General features: G+C 40.2%; 1 long non-coding RNA gene across 1 annotated transcript in view; it reads left to right on the plus strand.

Moving 5' to 3' along the window:
• LOC113541967 (uncharacterized) overlaps positions 1-23,785 on the plus strand; it is a 177,846-nt gene that overhangs the window by 130,842 nt on the left and 23,219 nt on the right. Inside the window, exon 3 of the long non-coding RNA XR_004577831.2 lies at positions 13,880-14,038. This is a non-coding gene — a long non-coding RNA (uncharacterized LOC113541967). The remainder of the gene's footprint in view (positions 1-13,879; positions 14,039-23,785) is intronic.

Genomic DNA, 23,785 nt, shown 5'->3' on the forward strand with positions numbered 1-23,785 from the left:
TAAAGCTTTAAACGCATCATTAATATTTCGACTTGCGCACCTCTATTCTGTAAGCTGGACTTGGGAAAGAAAATAAAGATTGTGATTTGTGTTGAGAAAAGTGTTCATAAGTTATGTCAGTGTTTACGTGAGGAAAGTTCCTCGTATTCAGAGTCGGGTTACGCACCTGCTTAAGTGGATTTTCTGAGCTCTTGATTCAGATTATTAAAATCACCTGCTTGTAGTTCACACCTCCTGAACACACACACACACACACACACACACACACACCTTTAAACCTGAAAATAATCAGTGTAACATAAAAGCAAGAGGAAAAAACACTAATAAGATGGCATCTGAATGAGAAGATGGCGAGTGTTGAAATAAATCTTATATAAACATATAATAAATAATATAATAAGATATAATAAATCTTGAATATCACGGCATGTGAGTTAGTTGTAATGATCACATTAATGACTGGTTTAATTGAACAAAATGGCTTCCACACTCATTATTCAGCAGCGCATAGAATAGCACTTGATCCAGTACAGCCTGTTATTTTTACTCATCTGTTACTAATGCATGAAGTAATGAAGCTACAAGATTCTAACTCGAGGTAGTGAAATCGTAACGTGTGTGTGCGTGTGTGTGTGTGTGTGTGTGTGGGAGGTAGGAGATTTTATCACACTAGTTTAATGATGGTGTTAAAATCGATGCACCTGCTGTAAAGAAAACATGTCCACGGTTTGAAGGAAAATCTGACCAAGCGCTCATCTGCTACAGAGAAACCTTACGCTTAAAATAAAAAAGTCTCTGGTTAAGACACGTCTCCTTTGAAGTCTCCTCTGATGACGATGTTATTAGTGTCACTTTTAAGTATTTGATATTGGCCTTGAATGACAGACCCAGGTGTTTTTTTAGTGTATTTACAGCTAAAACATAAATTTAAAAACGTTTTTCATATTGTGGTTACAACAAACTGTTAGACAGTGGCGCTGGACTTAACACTGCTCCTCACCCACGCTAGAATCACGCAAGAAACATGCACTTAAGTTCAAGATCAGAATTGTGCGTAACTAAGACACGCCTCTGTTTTAGATAAGCTCCGCCCCCACACGTAACAGCGCTTACGTCTGTAGTTAAGTTCGATGTGCACAGGTTCGATATTAACTCCTCACTGTGCACTTAATTCAACTTTAAAACAATGTTCACGTTTTTTTATGCAAATAATAACGTTATCGTCATTGGTAGCAGTGTGTATGTCAGGAAACAGATAAAGGTGATCGAGTCTGATTTCATTCCTGGCAAATCCACACACGCACACACACACACACACACACACACACACACACACACACACAGCTTTTTTTAGCTCGCTGACTTGTTTCTGCAACATCTTCCATCAGGAAATGGGAAACAGTCGCCTTCGGTTCAAGGGAGCAAGTACACATATGGTTCTCTCTCGCTCACACACATCTCGCTCGCATACCACACACATGCACTCACACACGGACGCTATAGCACAAGGAGGAAAAAAAAGGAACACACACAAACATGAAACGCGCTGGACGGAAACGCTCTCAAACACTCCGGTCGTGTACCGATAATCATAAACACGCACGTACAAACACTGCGGGAACCTCTGGGGTTCGTAAACACCACTCGAAAGGACACACAGTCATACACACACACACACACACACACACACACACTCACACACAAGAGCAGGACTCTCGCTCTTTTTTTTTATGCCACATGCACTGGCACGCCATCTTCTTCAATGTGGTCCCTGTTAGTGCCGAGGCATGGGGCCTATTTACATTAAGGCCTCATTGTTAGAACCCGGCCCTCTTTTCCTCCTTTTTTTTGCCGTATTTATGTTCTTTCAAATATACCTCATAAATGTGAAGTATCTGCTGTGTGAGCTTTGGACGGAGCACAAGGCAAACGGACGAGCAGCCGATATCAAAGCGCTCATCCCCGAGCTCTTGTTTCAGGACCTCGGGTTTTGGAGAAAGTCGATATGGCTGTCCTTCCATTTGCCTGTTTTTTATCTCGGGGTTAAGACGGTGCTCACCTGCGTGCGACTGGAATGTCGAGTCTCAGAGGACGGGACAGTGTGTGTGTGTGTGTGTGTGTGTGTGTGTGTAAGAAAATCCTGTCGATGGAGGACATCCACCATGAAACCTTCCCAAGCTCTTCGCTGTAATGCGCTAACCGTTTAGGACTTTACTAGTCGTGTTGTCGGCTTTACGCTGCCTTCACAGACAAAAATTCACGACCTCATAAAAGAATTTTTCGGTGGTGAGTTAAGATGTGACTAATTTAGTGCCACTGTGACAGACGCCAAAGATCTGTCCTTGTGAGAACTCTTTAATTAAAGATAAACGAATGTGAGCGCTGCTGCTACGCCACTGGTCTAAAATCCACCAATAGGAAGACAGCAAACTCACGATGCAGCTACAAGCACGCTGCTGATAAACGAAACCTGCTAATAAACGGAAAAGAAATCACTTGATTAACACAAAACTCACTTTGAAGAAAGTTCATGTTTACGTAAACACAATGTTTGTGTGGTGACGTAAACAGAACTTAAGAAAGTAATGTTCTTTAATCGTAGCTCTATCGTTGGAGGATCTTCATCACAGTTCTTCTACAACTGGATTAAGATACATTCCCTAGTTAGGCAGCACTTCTAGGTAGCATTAGGACTTTTTTTTTTTTTTGACAGACCCAGAATTATGTTTATAAATCCAGGGCTTGGAACTAGAGGAGCATACGTGAACATTATTGTTGTTATGTGGTTGAAAATCAGCTAATATTACAACACGTTAGAACTTAACTAGCTAACTTGCTTGCTAGCTAGCAGCATTGTTCATCAGACTGAGTGTGTGGCTTAGCGGTTAAGATTCAGAGCTGGTGAGAATAATAATAATAATAATAATAAAAAATCGCAAAAAACAACAGAGCCGCTAAGAGTCCCTTGAGGAACACCTTTAACTTTTTGTAAGTTAAAAAATACAAGAATGCACGCTCAGTTTGCACGCCATTTCCGCTTGCTAAAAAGTGCTAGCATGCTAACTGGATAATCCGCTAACTAGGTATCAGTAACAAAGTTCCATTAGCTGTCATGGCTGTAATGTATTTATCCAATTTAATAACAATTGTAAACAAATGTAATGTATATTTAAAGAAAAAAAGAGATTCTAATAAACTCTTTTAAAGTTTAATAAACATATAAACAAGTTTAATAAACATAAACAAAAATTTTATATGCCTGATTTATATAATGTGTGGAACAAATTAAATGCTTTTTTTAACTAAAATATTATATATTTTAAAAATTCTCTCATGTGTGCTTGATGAAGCAAGAGTTCGCCTTCGCCTGTGATAGGTGATTAGCTAGCTGGTGGCTAAATCGGATTTAAAAAAAAAAAAAAAAAGCTAGCTCCACCATGTGTTTTTGCTGGGTTGTAAAGGATATTCTCTGAATGCAAAGCATTCTGGGTAAGTTGTGTCTTGCGGGGTCATGAGAGGACTTCTAACGAACATCTTTCGGGTTAATAAAATAACGTAAAGGCCCTAATGGTGACCAGGGGATCGTTCGGTTATAGTTGTAAGCATTAAAAGCGTATTTTCGACTTGCGTAACGGACGAGGAACTGATGAATAACATCCCAGAAGTTCTGTAACAGCGTAATAGCGTCATGAATATTTTGGACGCCAGTTAGATCGCAACGTCCCGAAGCCTACAGTGATGTTAATCGTCTAATAAAGTCATGGAACTTTGACTGGAAGATCGACAAGGGACCGAAAGAAGGGGAAATTGCGAGGCGAAGTGAGCAAGGGAGCATTAAGGAACATTTAAAATGACGAGTAAATGAGGAAAACACATCACAGCGTAATGAGTGTTTTATTTTATCCTGGGTTCGATTACAATTCCTTCTGGCTTCTCAGCTGATCTCTTCGGTCAGAAACTTTATTTAGGGTTAAAAAAAAAAGAAATAGAATTGGCTTTATGGTTGAGGAAGTCAACAGGGGAGCATTTAAAAAAATAAAAAACATTCAGCAGCAATTGACGAGAAGATCCAAGATCTTCGCTATGTTCCTCTGCGTTCTTCTGCAGCGTGTTGTCGTAAGAGCCGAGTGGTGTTTGTCGGGCGAAGCGCCAGGTTTTATCTGTAGCTGGGTCATTCCGAGGATAAACCCTGGGCTGGACTGTCTGTTCTTCATCTCTCCTGATGTCAGCAGCTCCACAAACGACCTCGAAAATCAGCTTAATGCAGCGGAGGAGAAGCTCCAGTCGCTTAAAGGGAGTTGGGAGTGTGTGTGCTGATAAAATTCAGCTACTACTTTCCTGCTCTCTCTGTCTGTCTCGGAAAGGGGGAACGCACTCGGAAGCAACGGCTCGCTCTTTTTTTTCCTTTCGCATCGTTCCCTGTGCGTCTAGACTGGAGCTCTGTTATCAGCAGACTATAGCAGAGGCACGTTAATACACACTACACACAATGTACACACTACACACACACTATACACACTACACACACACTATACACACTACACACACACTATACACAATACACACACAGAGTATTTACATACTGTACAAACACTATTTACACAATGTACACACTACACACACACTATACACACTACACACACACTATACACACTACACACACACTATACACACTACACACACAGAGTATTTACATACTGTACAAACACTATTTACACAATGTACACACTACACACACACTATACACACTACACACACACTATACACACTACACACACAGAGTATTTACATACTGTACAAACACTATTTACACAATGTACACACTACACACACACTATACACACTACACACACACTATACACACTACACACACACTATACACACTACACACACAGAGTATTTACATACTGTACAAACACTATTTACACAATGTACACACTACACACACACTATACACACTACACACACACTATACACACTACACACACAGAGTATTTACATACTGTACAAACACTATTTACACAATGTACACACTACACACACACTATACACACTACACACACACTATACACACTACACACACAGAGTATTTACATACTGTACAAACACTATTTACACAATGTACACACTACACACACACTATACACACTACACACACACTATACACACTACACACACAGAGTATTTACATACTGTACAAACACTATTTACACAATGTACACACTACACACACACTATACACACTACACACACAGAGTATTTACATACTGTACACACTGTACACACACTATACACACACTATACACACTACACACACACAGAGTATTTACATACTGTACAAACACTATTTACACAATGTACACACTACACACACACTATACACACTACACACACAGAGTATTTACATACTGTACACACTGTACACACACTATACACACACTATACACACTACACACACACAGAGTATTTACATACTGTACAAACACTATTTACATACTGTACACACTAGACACACACTATACACACACTATACACACTACACACACAGAGTATTTATATACTGTACACACTGTACACACAGTATACACACACAGTATACACACACTATACACACTACACACACAGAGTATTTACATACTGTACACACTGTACACACACAGTATACACACACTATACACACTACACACAGAGTATTTACATACTGTACACACTGTACACACACACTGTTTACACACTATAGCTAGTCATACTTGTTTTAATTTATAGATTGTTTTGGAATCTCTTTTTTTAATATGAAATAAAAAGTCATTAATATGAGATAATTCAGTGATTTAAACGTGACGGTGTAATCCGTATGTAAAGTCGCAGTAACTCATCGACAGTTCTACGATTTAAAGCCGATCGATCGAGGTTCACATTTAACACAATCTAAACGGAAGGATGTGAACATTTTTTAAAGAACTAACTGATGTTCATGAACACCACATCTCTTGCATAACGAGCACTTCATGAATAAATGTATTCGGATCCAGCGGGATAAACGAGGCCAGACGTCAGCCGCAGAAAAGCGCTCGAACTCCAAGTTCTGAAAACGCCACTTACGGGCGCATTAATGAAAAACTGTTTGTGTGTGGTCTGATCGAATGCAGCTGTGCTAAGAGTGTGAAGAAAGAAGTACTGCAAAAAAAAAAAAAAAAAAAAAGAAAATAGCGTTAAGTAATAATTACATAAGTAATAATAACGATGAAATGAACTTCAAAAATAAATGAAGCTTTGTCTTCTTCACTTTTCTTGTTGTTGAGGATCAGTTCATGGTCCTCTGAGTGCAACGGGAGAGGGACTAGGGTCTCCACACACACACACACACACACACACACACACACACACACACAGACAGCTAACCCCTGTGTGCTGAGCCGTTATTGAAGCGCACCCTTCTGATTTCTGTTCCTCAGTAATGGGCTGCGCAGAACAAAGGAAATGACAGGCAATAAATGCAAACATCCATAATAAGGACCTGCGCTGCCTTTTCTCTCCCAAAAACAGAGCAGGGGAATGCGGCTCTTCACTTTTTTCCATCCGTATCTAGTTGGAAATTGGAGCGCGCTGCAGGAAGGACAGACCCTCCATCATGTTTAATAGATGGGAACAGACGATGCGGCTTTAGAGCTTCCTTTGGCTGAGCTCGAACATAAAGCAATGCAGATGTGGAGCGAAAGAGGGGGGAAAAGAGAGAAAGAAATACGAGCGAGTTATCTGTATTATTTCCCTCTGTGGCTCTGGGTTTAAAGCTGTAGCTCTGAAGTGCAGCTTGTGCGTAGAAATGTGTGTGTTGTTGGACCTGTGACGATACTTCGGTGTACACTGTGATGATTTTACCATGTAATTAAACCACCGCAAGCCAAGGGTTCTTGGGATAGTTCAGAGTTCGTAAACTGGAACTTCGTACAGAAGAACCTCATACAGCATTTACGAGATGGAAGAATGGGTTCTAGATTGAACTTTTTTTTAACCGTAAATATCTTATTATAATGTGTGTGTGTGTGTGTGTGTGTTGTGTGATGCTGTTATAGTAAAATAATCAAAGACAAAGTGGTTACTGTTACCATCCTGAAGTCGAATAATTTCCTGTAACAGCAACTTTATTTATTATCATCCTTTTTTATCCATTTGTAGTTACCTTTAAGGTTGTGGAACGTCCGTGAAACGAGTTAGTTCCTGTTGTCACTTACGTTATAGCAGCTATAAACAGTCGTTCCCTCACCAGCCTCTCTTTCTTTTCTCTCTCTTGAAGTTAGTAAGACAAAAAAACGCAGCTTGTTACGCATGTTACCAAGAAACCGCAAAGAAGCATAAACTCATCTGTCCTGAAGATGTCAGAAAACCTCAAGTTACAGCTTTACCTCTGACTGTTACAAAGCACTGACACTGGAGACTCCTTCCATACACTTTACCTAAACGATACAGAAAACTTCACCATCAATGATTAGATAAGTTTTTATATTACATACGATTCCCTGCGAATGAGTTGTTACTATAGAAACGATAACGTGTTAGAACGAGAGTGTTAATATGAACCTGGGACTGTCAGAGCTGCTGTTATAGAAAATTCACCAACCTACTAACCAATCAGAATCCAGAATTCTGATGTAACCTGACAAACTTTTTAAAATGAATCCAATGTCATGTGGATGTGATGACAAAATACAGAGAAAACACTATGTTTTTGAACGAAATATCCGTATTCGCACGGCAGAGTTTGTCGATCATGTTGTGCAAGACGTCACGTTTACCCTCAATAAACACGTGATAGACTGTTTCTGATGCGTTGTTTGTCAGGACAGATTGAGTTTGTTTGCTTTGTCCGTTATCTACGTTTGTTTATCGATTCTGTTCTTTTGCTTTAAAGCTGCGAGCGTATCGACGGAGGCTAATCGGTAAACAGCTGACTGGCTTGTTCATATGTTATTAATTCGTTATATGTAGCGCTGACTGCTCAGTGAACAATCTGCCAACGTCATGTTTAAGTGCTACGCGCAGAAAGCACTTCACAGCCATTAGGTTCTCATCAGCCTAGAAATGGTTTCTAAACAGCTTAATAAACTCCGGCACTCGCTCTTGAAGCCTGAATAGCGTTCCATCCGGCGTTAATGTCGAGCCGAAAAACGTTTCAAAGCGACCGACGGCTTTGTTTGTCGGCCCGGTCATACATCAGGGCCTGAGGAATGTTTACCCTGCCACTGAAACTCAAACAGAATGTGTTAAACACTTAGTGACCACCCACGCGCTCAGTGCCTCACGCCGCTTCTGCCTTCAGCGACGCAATTAACGCGCGAGCCGAGGCTTTTAAGACTTTAAACAAGGTTGCGAAAGAAAATAATGATGACATCGAGTGCAGCTTGAGAGGTTTCAGGCTTCGGGTAGCCGGGTCTGCATCGCTAATCATTCATCATTTAGCGAGAAAAGAGGCAGAAGGAGCAGCTGTGGAGGCAAACACAAGGCTATCAGCACATCTTTGATCCTTCAGAGGCCGTTTTTCTTTTTCGTCATCCGTTCAGACTCGAGCACCGTTGTCCCTAACCTCACCCTGCCCAAAGAGTAATGAGCGTAAAAATCGAACATCGCCAAAGAACAGCGTTTCCCAGAGCACTCGGCGGCTCCAGGGATTCTGAGCACTGCTGGAGAAGCGATCAGCTCCGCGGACAAAGTTATTAATAATGACATTAATAATTGCGCGGACCTGGTACAAGCATTACGGCGACAGGCGGAGGGGGAGGGGGGCGTAATGGAAATCCCGGGTTTTGAGAAATAGAAGCAGCGACTTCGCCAAAAACGGTGTGTGGTACACTGCAAGGACACGCGTTCAGGTTCTAAAGTTTCCTCCAGGAGAAAGTGGAACCTGCCAAAACTGCAGTGGCACCGGCGCTAATAACGCAGCTTTCTTTTTTCGGAAATGAGTCTACCATACTGCCAGTCCAGCGCTCGCCGTACACAGGTACCGCTAATGATGTGGTTTACGTGGCCGTATCCGGACTTTAAGGTCACGTCACTTTAGCCTCGAGTAGTTGTGACAGAAACGCGGTTGAGGTTCTGCTCTGCTGAGTGCCAGAGAACCACCGCTGGGGTCCTCGAGGTGCAACGGTAGACATGTAACTGATCGTCAGAGTTCAACAAACAAATCACACAAAATTTGCAGTTAAAGTCCCTGGTGTGTGATTTATGGTTTTTTTTTTTCCAATTCATTAAATCATCTTAGCACAACAACGCCAATTGATCAAAGCTTTAATTATTACGTTACACCACAGCGCTGTTGAGTTCTGGATTGTGATTGGTCAGAAGAAGGTGTTGATTAATTTTCTATAACGTTCTAATATGTTATCGTTGCTATAGCAACAGCTCATTCAGCACTGTGTAACAGTCAGAACTAAAGCTGTAACTTTAAGGCTACATCAAGTTACGTTAAAAAAAAATAATTGTAACGAGGAAACTGTGCACATTTAAAACTTTTGTGTAAAATCTCGCTGAATGTTTCCCCAGAGTTACAACAAAAGAAACTGGACATTTTCATCTTTTTCTCTTCAGATTACTTTACTAAACAAAGTGTGGAATGTTAAAAAAAATAAAAATAACTCTGATGCCATTATTGCCATCAAAATTTCCGAATGTAACTGGCAGAAGTCGGGTGTGATCAGTGTGTTAATAGGGTAAAGGGTGGGATTAATGCTCGTAGCTTTACACATGAGACATCAATCAAAATGGTTCTTGTTTTTTATCCTTCCAGTAAACTCCGCTCCACTGAATAAAGATAAAGCCAAGGCCAAAGAGTCCAACACTTTCACATGAATCAGATCCAGCAGAAGAAAATTCAAATCGAAGCCCAACCCTTTTGGTCCTGGTTCATCTCAGGCAAGAGAACAACATGAGGATTTGATCCAGCGTCTCTGCTGGGGATTTCGCTCGTCCATCTCCGTTCACTCAGAGTTGCTAATCTGTCTCCGGGGAGCCATAGATGAGCAGAGGAGGGAAGCGGAGCAGCACCAACCAAAATAAACACACGCCGTGACAGGGAACGGGGTTAGCCGTAGCATCGCACGAACAGAGAGCTCGAAAAAACAAAACAAAACAAAAAAAAACCACGCATCCTTCTCCGACCTGTGTCACAGTGTAGCGGTTCGCTAACAGGCTAATGAAGTCACTGTTAGCGCTGAGGGAGCTAGCAGAGCCGCCGTTTCCCACACCGCTTAGCAAACTATCGGTTTGACCTTAGCGCTCCTCCTGAGTTTTTTTGATTCATCGTTAGGAACTTCCTCGAGGAGTCTTAAGTGCTTTTCCGTACAGAAACCGCTAAAGACATTTTCAGTCTTGCAGAAAAAAAAGGAAGCGAGGTTCTTTTTTTTTTTTTTTTTTTTTTTTGTGTTAAGGACGATTATTTCCATGTTGTGACATCGGATGGGTAAAGGATTGAGTTTAATGGCATGTGGTCAGTTAAACCGCAGGATTTATGAAGTCATACAAAAATACAGACATTAGGAACAGACGTTAGGTCGCATGTCCATCGAGAACGAATAAACCGTTACGCTACACCACAGCGCTGTAGAGTTCTGGATTCTGATTGGTCAGAAGGTGTTGATTCATTAGCGCAGGTATAAATCACAGGTTTATGTTAATGCACTCATCTTAGTAGTAACAGCTCTTTCACAGGGACTTGTTCAGTGGACGCTCCACATAAACATTTATGGAAGGAGTCTCCAGTGTCAGTGCTTTGTAACAGTCAGAGGTCAAGCTGTAACTTTACGTCATTTTCAGGACAGAGGCGTTTACGCTTCTTTGCGGCTTCTCGGTAACATGACAAGCTGCGTTTTTTTTTTAATCTTATTAACTTCAAGAGCGAGGAAAAAGAGAGGCTGGTGAAGGAACGACTGTTTCTAGCTGCTATAACTTGTTTCACGGACGTTCCACAACATTAAATGTAACTATAAACAGATAAGAAATATTAAAGGATGACACGTATAACAAAAACAGTGCTGTGGTAATTTGAACAGTAATAAAACACTTGCATAATTAAAAATAATAATAAACAAACGATAATTCTACCTAAAAGTGCTGGGAGTGGGCGGGGCCTAAATGGGCAGAGTGATTCCAAACTGCACTGAGGAAGAACGTGAATCCGGTTGTCCAAGATGGCTGCCGTCACGCGTTTTGTCTTGAACGATACTTATATTGTGATAATACAGCCGAGTGCAAAAGTTTTCGCACCCTTAGGACTAAAACAAAAGAATGCGTGATGCCATAACAAAAGTTGTTAATAGTGGAGGAAAACCCGAAATGGAGTTAGTCCAAAAGTTTTCACCCCCCTTTCTGAATATGTAGCTGTTCTCTAATAGCATGTCCACTCTTTGCCTCTTTGCCTTTGTAACTGCCTCCATCTTCTTTCATATCCTCTGAAACAGCTTCTGGACCCTATCGCTTGTTATATTCAGTCCCTCCACCCACCTTTAACACTTTGCACATTCTTTCTAAAACATCTGTTGTAACTCAGATATATCACATGTCTCACACACACACACACACACACACACACAGCCTTATCCAGATCTGATCTGGAGACCAAAAAATCCTTTGTTGTGTTGGTTTTTCCTCATGTGGAGTGTTGTCTTGTTTCGATAGCTTAAGAATGAATTTCTGGATTAACTGTAGCCATAGATACGTCGTAAAATTGATGTGTGGTTTTCTTTTTTCCATTCAAGAACTTCTAGGAGGTGCTAACTTTTGCACTCGACTATCTTTTTGATTTAATCTGCTATTTTCCGTAGAGCTTTCGGACTTTTTTCTGGTCCTGGTCTTCCTCTGTATCTCTGCCAGTCATCACTAACCTGTCACATGGATGAATGGAGGAAGAAAAAAAAAGTGATGATAATATCGCGCGTACATGGCGATTAACGTAGACGCTGATATGTTTTGACCTGAAATAAAGAAATCCAGTATCATGTTATCTTTATTAAGCTGTGAGTTGAGTTGTCTGGCTTTGTCTGAAATACTTTTGCCTGCAATGCTGCTATTTTTAATCATTCCTGTTGCACATTAACCGGCTCACATGCTCGTTATCGTGACCTTAAGTCACATCTGGCTTTCTGGCCTTCACCAGAGCAATTCGCGTTTTTATGGACTCCTCCGGCGTGTGGTTATACAGATGAGGTACGCCGCTCGGAGAGTAACCACCTATAATGTTTCCCTCGAGTGCACTCTTTTAAAACACACTCGCATAAACCTGAGAGCAGCTCATGAGCCGTGCGTCCCCACATTTCTCTCCACGAGCGCTGAGGGAGGATCCTCGCCGATGATTTGGGTGTTTCTGGGTTTTTCTTGGCCGTGCCGCCGCTCCGTTTTCGCCGCCCGGACGACTAGCGAGTGTGCGAAAGGCTCCGTGCGAGAAACGGAGAGATTCGCAGGTTATGGGAAATGATGCATGGGTCATTAGGACCGGGTCCAGCCTTCGTCTCTCCCTGCTGATGCATTACGGAGTGATTAGTGAGAGAATCCGTCTTTGTGCGGACAATCCGATAAAATCAATTCATCATGCGAGGCTGGGAGGAAGCAGTGTTCGAACGCATGGTGGAAGTGCACACAGCGATCTTCAGGCTCAGGGGATCGCGCAGGAATTAGGAGACTGAATCACTGAATTAGGCGACGTGACGCATCAGCAGCCAACAAGTGCAGAGGAGTCAGTCTCTCAATTAAATATGTAGGCATTTTTCCCCGTTCACCTCAAATACACTTCCAACACACGGCCAAAACGTGTTCTGTGTCTGACGTTTATGTCTTTAGTTTTACTCTGAAGCTGTGAGGCGAACGCAGCTAACAGGAATCTGTCACACCCAAAACATGTTTCTGTAGATCTGTGGGTTAGGACACAGCAGGACTTCCTGTCATCTACACACATCACCATGGACTAAACTTCACTGTTTCACTGGTGTTTAACTAATGAAAAGAGAGAGAGAGAGAGACAGAGAGAGAGAGAGAGAAATGGATGGATGGATGGATGGATGAAAGGAAAATGGAATAGATGGTAGAAAGAAAGAAAGAAAGAAAGAAAGGATGGATGGAAGAAAGGCAAATGAAATCGATGAAAGAGAGAGAGAGAAATGGATGGATGCATGGATGGAAGAAAGGAAAATGGAATAGATGGTAGAAAGAAAGAAAGGATGGAAGAAAGGAAAATGGAATAGATTAAAGCAAGAGAAAGAAAGAAAGAAAGAAAGAAAGAAAGGATGGATGGAAGAAAGGCAAATGAAATCGATGAAAGAGAGAGAGAGAGAGAAAGAGAAATGGATGGATGGAAGAAAGGAAAATGGAATAGATGGTAGAAAGAAAGAAAGGATGGAAGGATGGAAGAAAGGAAAATGAAATTGATGAAAGAAAAAAGAGAGAGAGAGAGAGAGAGAGAAATGGATGGATGGATGGATGGAAGGAAGAAAGGAAAATGAAAAAGTTGGTAGAAAGAAAAAGAAAGAAAAAAATGGAGGGAGGAAGGAAGGAAGGCAATGGAATAGATGAAAGAAAGAAAGAATGGATGGATGGATGGATGTAACAAAGAATAGCTGGATCAGAGAAAGAAAGAATGAAAGAAAGAATGAATGGTGTTTCTTGTCAGTGTTGTTTGAGATAAATAGAGATTTATTAAAATGTTATTAAAATGAAAGGATTGCAGTAAAATCTTACAGACTTCGTGTGTAAAATCGTACACAATTATCGTAAACAGCGAACAGAACGAGCGTTAATGCACGTTTGTAAACGTTAAAGTCCAGAGCGATGCTGATGTTTGTGACTTTCTCTCTCTCTCTCTCTCTCTCTCTCTCTCTCTCCCTCTCCCTGCTGCCAGGAGTGGGAGAACGACAGCGTCTGGTTTTTCTCTCTGCGATATCTGGCCGTTTCACGCTTTCTGAAGCTGGGACGCCGCCAAACCTCCGTGTCCTCGGTTTCCTCTTCCACTCGCAGGAATACGCAGATGTGAGCTTCAACCGCTCTTTCAACAAAACAGGTAAAACCCACGAGAGTTAGCGCTGTGCTGCGTACACACGACTGAACACACAAGAAGTTAAACAGATCACAGGATCAAAGATCACGCTAGCTGACTCCGCCCCTCATCTGAACCTCAAACATTCAGTCTCACACCAGTTACCAGGAGAGATAAACTACATCACACTCCAAACTTTACTTAATGTCCAATTAGTAAACTTTAACTTTACACCATGAAATTTACAAACATACTGAAATAGCAAAAATATGTAACTTTAGTAGATGTTAACTTTACAAAATGAATCAGTAAACTTTAAACTGTAAATTTTTACAAAAATACTGGATTATTAAACGTTTTATCTGAAACGTAAGTACTGAATTATTTAACGTTAACTTTACAATGTACACTTTACAAACATACTAAATTAGTAAATGAACATTTACACTGAAAATTTTGAAAATAAACTGCCTTAGTAAACATTACCTTTACACTTTAAACTATATAACATTATCTTTACACCATGAACTTTACAAACATACCGATTTAGTAAACTGCAACTTAGAAACATGTTACATTAGTAAATGTTAACTTTACAAACATACCGCATTAAAGTTAAACTGTAAATTGTACAAAAATACTGGACTATTAAACATTTCACTTTGAACTTTACAAAAGTACTGACTTTAGTTAACATTAACTTTACAATGTAAACTTTACAATCATACTAAATTAGTAAACTGTAACCTTACACTGAAAATTTTGAAAACAAGCTGCCTTGATAAACATCACTTTTACATAATAAAACTATACAAGCATTAAATTTACACCATGAACTTTACAAACATACTGAATTAGTAAGCTTTAACGTTATACCTTGAACTTTACATATTGCTCTAGTAAATGTTAACTTCACAATGTGAACTTTGTAAAAATAAAACCAAATTAGTAAACTTTACACCATGTACTTTACAGAAATACCAAATTAGCAAACTTTATCATTAAGCCATGAACTTTAGAGAAATACTGAATTAGTAAACTTTAGCTTTACACCTTGAACTTTACAAACTTTACAAACACACTGAATTACTAAACTTTAGCTTTAGCACTGTGAAGATTACAATCATACTGAAGTCATAAACTTCACACACACATTTTTAATGAACTCAACTGTAACTTTGTATTAAACTAGTAAAGTTCTGCTCAAGTTGTCAACTTCAACAAAAGAATGTGTGAAATTAGTAAACGTCAACTTAATCTTTATAATTGTGTATGTGTGTGTGTGTGTGTGTTTAGCTCTGTTAGGAGATTCATTCCAAACAGAGCTAAACACACACACACACACACACACACATTAATTCATTATTGTTCATTATTTATTATTTCATTATCTATTATTTATTATTTTACAAAAGCCAGCCAAAATATTTGATTTTGGTTATTGAGGTCGAGGTTAGAAGTTTGGTTTTTAACTGCAGTAAGACACAAATCAAAGAAAATATATGGGTGTGTGTGTGTGAGTGTGTGTGTGTGTGTGTGTGTGTGTGTGGTTTCCCTACCGGACGTACAGTAAATACACTCACATGGATATTAATGTTAAAGTTTAGACAATTAAGTATTATGATATACTGAATAATGACCACCCTGACACACACACACACACACGCGCGCACACACACACGCAGAGGTTGTAGAAAGAGAGAACAGTGTGTGTGTGAGTGTACAGTGGCTGTAAGGAGGAATTCGCTGTCATAACACTGCGACTCTGACATTAAACGGCCGGATGCACCTTAAGTGTCCTCCATAAAATAGTGTGCGTGCGTGTGTGTGTGTGTGCGTGTGTGTGTGTGAGAGAGAGAGTCACACACACACACACTCTCGCTGTCTGTGGTGTGTCCAGGTCGGGGTTTATTTAACTCTCGTGTCCTTTTCACCTCGACTGCTTCCATTCACTCACGTTTTTTAGAGTTTTATTTATGTTTTATTTCCTTCTTTATTGCTGTCTCTCCATCTGTCTCTCTCTCTCTCTCTCTCTCTCTCTCTTTCCTTCTCTATTGCTCCCTCTCTCGCCCTATCCATCTCTCTCTGTCTCTTTCTCTCCATCTATCTTTCTCTCTCTCTATCTCTGTCTCTTCCTCCATCTCTCTCTTTCCATCTCTTTCTCTCTCTACCTGTTTCTCAGTCCTCTATGCCTTTTTGACTGATCCATGGAGGATGTGTGGCTTCTGTACCTGTCAATCACAGCGAAGGAGGCGTGGCCTCTGTACCTGTTAGTCACAGCGAAGGAGGCGTGGCCTCTGTACCTGTCAGTCACAGTGAAGGAGGCGCGGCCTCTGTACCTGTCAGTCACAGTGAAGGAGGCGTGGCCTCTGTACCTGTCAGTCACAGTGAAGGAGGCGCGGCCTCTGTACCTGTCAGTCACAGTGAAGGAGGCGTGGCCTCTGTACCTGTCAGTCACAGCGAAGGAGGCGTGGCCTCTGTACCTGTCAGTCACAGCGAAGGAGGCGCGGCCTCTGTACCTGTCAGTCACAGCGAAGGAGGCGCGGCCTCTGTACCTGTCAGTCACAGTGAAGGAGGCGTGGCCTCTGTACCTGTCAGTCACAGTGAAGGAGGCGTGGCCTCTGTACCTGTCAGTCACAGTGAAGGAGGCGTGGCCTCTGTGATTGACTCCATTAAAATGCTTCTCTTTGTTTACGTCTCTTCTGCTTCAGTCAGTGGGAACTGAGTTTATATCAGTGATGGAGTCTGATGTAATCATTGAATAAAATCATCTCCAACTTTTGGGCCTTAAATCCATCTGCTTCAAAAACACACACACACAAGATAAAACACACACACACACACCGTGTTGGAGGTTGGAGATGAACTCATCCTCTGCACGCTGTGAGCGACTTTATTGTTCTGCATAATATTGACTCAACTTTGAGCTCCATCGCATCGACCTTTAATGGTGTTTACGCAGAACTGAGCGAGATGGGGGGATTTCAGAAAGTGTGTGTGTAGGTGTGTGTGTGTGTGTGTGTGTGTGTGTAGGTGTGAGGTCCGGTGTCTTATAGAAACAACAAACACACTCGAACACGGGAGGAACGCTTCCCAGAACCAACTCTGAAGCAGCAGGTTTAGATGTTACGCTATCCTTCTGCTCGTAACCTTCATTCCAGCTCCTGAAGTCGTCTTTGTCTGGTAGAAGCAGAACGATACAAATTTACGTTGTGACAGTCGTCCGACTCAAACTTAAATCAAGCACATTAAAGGGTAATTTAGCTAAAATGTGTTAGAAAGTTCTTTAGAAAGCTGGAAATGTTAACCATCCAAAGAACCCTTGAGGAAAGCTTATACTTGAGTAAGGGTACTCTAACATGGTTTCCATCATGGCCTTGATTCTGGAAGGTTCTCCTCCTTACATCACAACTTCATGTACTGAATTAGTAAAGTTTATTTTATGATTATTTTCCCATAACAGCACATCCTGAAGTCTTTTACTCACCTCAACAATTTGCCTACGATTACAGTTTTTTTAATTATTAATGAACGACATACGTCATACTTTTTTTGATTTGCATTTAATGTTCATGAAGTACGTTAGTTCCTGTTCTCACTTATATACCATCCTCTCTTTATTCTCTCTCTTAAAGTTACTAAGACAAAAAAAAATAATAATAAACACACATTTGTCATGTTACCAAGAAACAACAAAGTGTAAACTCCTCTAAACTCTTTACAGCTTTATCTCTGACTGTTACACCACACTGACACTGGAGACTCCTTCCGTAAATGTTAAATAAACACATTTCTCCTTATCTCTGTATTAGTGAGCTGTTGCTATAGAAACACTATGCATTAGAAGGTACGCATTAAAATGTATATATATATATATTTATATAAAATTAGTCAGACCAATCAGAATCCAGAATTCAACAGGGCTGTGGTGTAATAACTGTTTTTGTGTATAATTTTTTGCTTCCATGTATCAGTGTATAGCTTCATGATCACATCTCTGGATTTCTCCTGACAGATCCGACTAGAAAAGCTCAACTCGGATCTGTGATCGTCTTCCTAAAGCTGGCTTTCCGCTGTTAGACATGTGCGCACACGTTTATTAAAATATAAATATGTTTTAGGTGCATTGAGAACATTTTTTTCCCTTCATACCTCTGAATCTCGCCAACAGAAACCTGGCGATGTTCGCAACAACGAGACGCGTTACTTAACTGGACCTGCGACAGGGAATTCCTTTCACCTGAAACATCATAAACACAATACGACTTCTGTTTGACACAACAATGGTGTGTTGTGTGTGTGTGTGTGTGTGTGTGTGTGTGTGTGCAGTTGCCGCCGGGTGAAATGCTTCAGAGTGCTACTCGCTGTTTAGGGAAGCGAATGCAAATAACAAATCAGGGGAATTTATGGATCTCAATCGTTAGTGAATGATTAACTGTCAAAGTGTGTGTGTGTGTGTGTGTGTGTGTGTATTATTATGTTGCTGTCTTTCACTGTCTTATTAGGGTCTACACACACACACACACACACACACACACACATACATACTATAAATGACCTGCTTGCATTGTAAGTTCTTGAAAGTTCTGAACATTCTGTCACCACGTGTGTGTGTGTGTGTGTGTGTGTGTGTGTGTGTGTGTGATTTTAAAACACCTGTCCTTTGTATTTCTCTGGAAGGAGACGTGTCCTGCACGACCGAACAAGTTCAGTGTCTCATGGTAACGTGTTAAGGTTTCTGTCTGGTATGAGGAGTGATATTCCAATAGGAAATATTAAACTATGTGAGATACTCACACACACACACACGCACACACACACACACACACACACTCGTGCACTTTTTTTTTTTTTTTCCACGGGGAACAACCAAATGTCCCCACATGGTCAAAAACACAAACATATATGATTATAGGGACATTTGCTCAACACAAAAGCCTAAAATCCTGAATGCACACATACACACACACACACACACACACACCCCTGTCATACACAAACACACATATACACACACACACACACACACACACACACGTACGTTCTGGAGACCAATGTGGGGTCCCCTTAAGGTCAAGGTCATAGACACACACACAAACCTGCCAAAAACATATATTGATATCAATATAGGGGCATTTGGACCTAACAAAGGATAGCAGGTGAGCGCACACACACACACACACACAAACACACATACACACACACCCCTGTCGTACACAAACACACACGCGCACATACACACGTTCTGGGGGCCACTGTGGGGTCCCCACAAGGTCATAGACACACACACAGACCTGCCAAAAACATATATTGATATCAATATAGGGGCATTTGGTCCTAACAAAGGATTCCAGGAGAGTGCACACACACACACACACACACACACTCCTGTCATACACACACTTTCACACACCCACACACACACACACACACGCCCCTGTCACACACACACTTTCACACACCCACACACACACACACCCCTGTCATACACACAAACACAAACACACACACCCTACAGTGCATGCCACTAGTTAAGGATACTAGTTGTTGCACTGTGTGTGTGTGTGTGTGTGTGTGTGTGTGTGCACGTGAATGTGTGTGAGATCAGTACAGGATCATGATTCAGTTATTTGATACAATTAAAGCCGCTCTTTATGTAAATAATGCGTTTAATTACATGTGAACTGTCATGTGAATGTAAACGCTGGCTGATGTGTGTTTACTCACGGGTTTAATGTTTTATTATCCATCCCTGTATGTAATTACACACGTGCTTTGATCTGAGCGCTGTCGATCGGGAGTGTTTGAGTGTGTGTGTGTGTGTGTGTTATAGCCAGGGGGAAGGAGGTGTAATTCTGTTAAACATGACACTCTGGATTAAAAAAAAAAACTACAAAGACGAACACTGCTCATCGCAAAAAATGTGGGCGTGTCCCAGTTGATGGATAAAAATGTACCGGTAAAATTTTTTAAAGATTGTTGTAAGTTGGAAGCCATTTTGTAAAAAAAAAAACAAAACAAAAAAAACAAATTTGCAGCGATTAATGGTCGCCATCTTCTCATTCATATAATCATCGTATTTTATCTTTTGTGTTTACGTTACATCGTATTATTATTTGACAGTAAAAGAAAACTTTGATCGGGTTTTTCAGCATTTTCCGCATTTTCTATCCATGAGTTTTTTCGGGTTTAAAGGTGTGTGTTTGTGTTTAAAGGCGGTGGTCTAGAAGCTGTTGAAAACCCCCTGTGTCTCAGGTGATTTTAATAATCTGAAAATAAATAACTAAAGTAATTATAAAAGTAACTAAATTAAAAATAATCAGCTAAAGCAGGTGCGTAACCCGACACTGAATACCAGGAACTTTCTCCATGTAAATACTGATGTTATGTTTGGACGGACCCATGTAGTGAGAAGGGTGTGGACTGGGACACTTACTTTCTCTCAGTCTCACAAACACACACACACACACACACACACACACACACACCCCGTACGTCTTGGTGTTTTTTTTTTTTTTTAATCAGCACTCCTGATTTGCAGTAGATGAGTGTGTGTGGTGTTTGAGACAAAAGCGAGATTGTAGCTAGGCCTCGATTGCAAAAGGTGTTTTCCGAGTACACACACACACACACACACACACACACAATCCGACGTTGTCTTCCATTTGGCAGGAAGGAAAAATGCATCATCTGGAAAGAGACAGATGAAAACATTCCCCGTGGCAGATCCTCCCTCCGTCCTCCGTCTCCGTCTCTTTCTCTCCATCGTTCATTATTAAACTCGTAAATTTGGACGTTGACGACGTGGACAGGTCGCCGTGGCGCAGGACGGCTTCGGGCCTCTCGCTGCAGGTGACTGGGGCTCGGCGTAGATGAAACTTCCTGTGTGCAGCGATGTGAACACACACACACACACACACACACACACACAGCTGCGGCTTCACCTTAATCCTGCTTTATTACTGTAAACACTCGCACGTCACATCCATCAGTCACATCTCACACAGCTCTATTCATAACTCACGCTCTGTTCTCTTCTGTTCTGTCACTCGCCTGGACTTTATCTCTCCTCCTTTATCTCTCCTTCTCTATCTCTCCTCCGTTATCTGTCTTTCTTTCACCTTAAGTCTTCACACACACCAAATGAGAACAGTTTTATTCATTTAACTCGCAGGAAACACAAAACACGTACGATTCACCGTGAAAGCGTCCGTCATCCACTGCAGTAAATACGTAATCATTTTTACGGTCGTACCGATTTCTTCTGTTTTCTTTTTATGTTAGAGAGTTAGAGGAAAAGAAAATTTTTATTACTTTTGTTTTGTTGTTTTCTTACTGGACACACCAGGGAAAAAAAAAAAAACATCTGCTGAATTCCGTTGACTCATTCAGGAGTTAAAAAAATCAACCATTATGTAAAAACAGCAATTCCAATCGCTAGAAAAAAAAAAACACTAGAAATAACTGCACGGAGACTTTAGGCGTATTTGCGAAGTCGTATTTAGTCGGGATTAGTTTCTCTGGGTGGCGTCTGTTACGTGTACACGTCTCCTCTGAGATTAGACACTCGCATCCACACGGTAATTAAATCAATCGAGAATGAGTGACGTCCCAGTGGTGTGTTTTTGCATCACACGTGATCATGTGTTGTTTTAATTCACATTCGCAGTTTGAGTATCTGGAACATTATTGGCTCGTTTACGATTATATTTATTTATTTATTTGACCAAAACTACCGCTAGGTGATTAAGGAGCTGACAACGATGCTCACTGTATTCATTTATTTCTAGAAAACTAAAAATCCCATAATATTGTTAATATAACCTGGAAAATACAGTCACTCTTTATATAATATTTACATTATATTTTTATAGTTAAGCCGTGCAAATCATGCTCTTCTGATTTCCCTCTTAGAAACTTAAAACTTCTTTTCCCAATGCAAGCATTTACATTGTTTCTTAAACATTTTTTACATTTACACTGTACACAGTCTTTACACTTTTTACAATACATTTACATTCTTTACATTTTTACAATATATTTACATTCTGTACACTTTTTCAATAGAGTTCTTTTCTTTACACTTGTACAATACTTGTACATTCGTTACACTTTTACAATACATTTATATTCTTTACACGTTTACAATACATTTATATTCTTTACACGTTTACAATACATTTATATTCTTTACACGTTTACAATACATTTATAGTCTTTACATTGTTTACAATCCATTTATATTCATCACACATTTACAATACATGTGCAGTCTTTACATTTTTACAATATATTTACATTCTGTACACTTTTACAATAGAGTTGTTTTCTTTACACTTTTATAATACAGTTACATTGTTTTTTGGAAACTTTTTTTTTTTTTACAATCCATGTGCCGTCTACAATTTTACAATATGTTTACAATCTTTACACATGTACATTCTTTAAGGTTTACATTCTTCACACAGTTATAAAACATTTACATTTTTTTACACTTTTCCAAGGTTTTTGTGGTTTTTTTTTACATTTATATATATATTTATTTATTTCTATATATTACATTGACAATGCATTTGCGTGTTTTATACATTTACAATTTTTTTTTTTTACGTTCTGCGTAATGATTTTGAAGCCGTTGCTTAAAGTTATCCGGAGAGGAGAAACACTGCTGTTCCCGATTCAGACAGAAATAAAGTCACTTTTATTCGAGTTTTTCGTGTTTGTTTAGAAAATAACTTTGTGAATAATTCGGGTTTTGTGGCAGTAATGAAAACGTTCAACACTCGTTTCTTTTTTTTTCCTTTTAGTCTCTTTCTTTCTGTCTTTCTCCCTCTCACACACTTCTCTCATTCTCTTTTCTCTTACTCACTTACTTTTCACTCCTTTTTCTTCTTCTTACTTGTTTTTCTCTCGTGACTCATTAAAACATTCATTTCTTTATTCTCATTCATTTTTTTTTTAATTTAAAAACTTCCACTTCATTTCTTTCCCCCTAACACCTCGAGAAAGAGAACGAGTTTTCAGAGTTTTCATCCTCAATCCTGCCTTCCTTGGTTTTTCTCCACAAAGGTCAAAGGTCATCTGAATGCAGAGTGTTTGCATTCCTTCCGAGGCGCTATAAACTCACAGATAAAAAGCATTGGGGACAATACTGACACACACACACACACACACACACACACACACACACACACACACACACACGTTCAGCGGTGACCTCAGCGAGATGGCAGCCGCTCGTCTCCCTCAGCTAACTCGATCCCAGCATGCCGCAGGAGGCCGGGCGTTAGCCTCATGGCGTGACAGTGTGGAAAAGCAGAGCAGCTGCTGTTCGCTCATAAACCAGAGACTCCTCATGAGATTAGCATGACTTATTATTAGAATCGCTAATGCTAGCTCTCAGGCTAAATTAGCACCAGTTCATTTCACACTCGTTTAAAAAGTTCACCTGGAAGAAGTGTTGTTCTCTTTGTCTAATCAGCTATAATCCTGTTTAAAACAATATTATAATGTTAGCTAAAAGTTAGCAAAACACTTTTCATGCTTTTCATTGTTTCTCCTTTGTACAGTAAACGATGGCATGATTTAATTTTTAGGCTAAATCCAAACCTGCTTAAAATGTTAGCCAAATGTTATGCTATCATGCTAGTTTCTCAACCTGTAAATGATACAATCATTTATTTTAATGCTACGTATAAAGCAGCTTAAAAGGTTAGCTTGATTTTAGCTATGAGTAGCAAAAGTTATGAAAAGTGCTAGTCCCTGACCTCT

Source organism: Pangasianodon hypophthalmus, chromosome 3 (assembly GCF_027358585.1).
Source record: "Pangasianodon hypophthalmus isolate fPanHyp1 chromosome 3, fPanHyp1.pri, whole genome shotgun sequence".
Lineage (NCBI taxonomy): Eukaryota > Metazoa > Chordata > Actinopteri > Siluriformes > Pangasiidae > Pangasianodon > Pangasianodon hypophthalmus.